Below are 1,109 nucleotides of genomic sequence, written 5' to 3'. Positions count from 1 at the left end.
TAGCTAAGCAGATCCCAACCCCAAGGAGCCCAGCAAGCTTGAAATTCTCGCTACCAGCACAGCAGTCTGATAGCGAGAATGGGATGCTTGAGCTGGGTGGGGGAAGGGGTGTCTGCCATTATTGAGGCTTGAGTAGGAGGTTTTTCCCTCACTGTGTAAACAAAGCCACCAGGAAGTTTGAACTGGGTGGAGCCCCCCACAGCTCAGCAAAGCCACTGTAGCCACACTGCTTTTTTAGGTACCTCCTCTCTGGGTAGGACACCTCTAAAAAGGCAGCAGCCCCAGTTATGGGCTTATAGATAAAACTCCCATCTCCCTGGGACAGAGCACCTGGGGCAAGGAGTGGCTGTGAGCACAGCTTCAGCAGACATAAACGTTCCTGCCTGCCAGCTCTGAAGAGAGCAGCAGATCTCCTAGCACAGCACTCAAGCTCTGCTAAGGGACAAACTGCCTCCTCAAGTGGGTCCCTGGCCCCATACCTCCTAATTGGGAGACACCTCCCAGCAGGGATTGATAGACACCTCATACAGAGGAGCTCCGGCTGGCATCTGGGGGCTGACCCTCTGGAATGAAGCTTCCAGAGGAAGAAACAGGCAGCAATCTTTTGCTGTTCTGCAGCTTTGGCTGGTGATACCCAGGCAAACAGTGTCTGGACTGGACCTCCAGCAAACTCCAGCAGACCTATAGCTGAGCAGCTTGACTGTTTATATATATGGCACATATGACATATTTTATTTTGATATACACTTTAATATTTAAAAATTAATTTTGCAAGTGTTAAATACATATATATATATATATATATATACACACACCTTTGAGGATAGGTACAGTGACTCACACCTGTAATCCCAGCACTTTGGAAGCCCAAAGCAGGAGGATTGTGTGAGCTCAGGAGTTCAAGACCAGCCTGGGCAACATGAGACCTTGTTTCTACAAAAAGTTTTTAAAAATTAGCCAGACATGTTGGTGTGTGCCTATGGTCCCAGCTACTTGGGAGACTAATGTGGAAGGATCTCTTGAGCCCAGTGTTTCATGACTGCAGTTAGCTATGATCAAACCACTGCACTCCAGCCTGAGTGACAGAGAAAGACCCTGTCTCAAGAAAA

This window comes from Cebus imitator, unplaced genomic scaffold (genome assembly GCF_001604975.1).
Source record: "Cebus imitator isolate Cc_AM_T3 unplaced genomic scaffold, Cebus_imitator-1.0 Scaffold709, whole genome shotgun sequence".
Classification (NCBI taxonomy): domain Eukaryota; kingdom Metazoa; phylum Chordata; class Mammalia; order Primates; family Cebidae; genus Cebus; species Cebus imitator.
This window is presented reverse-complemented; position numbering follows the sequence as displayed.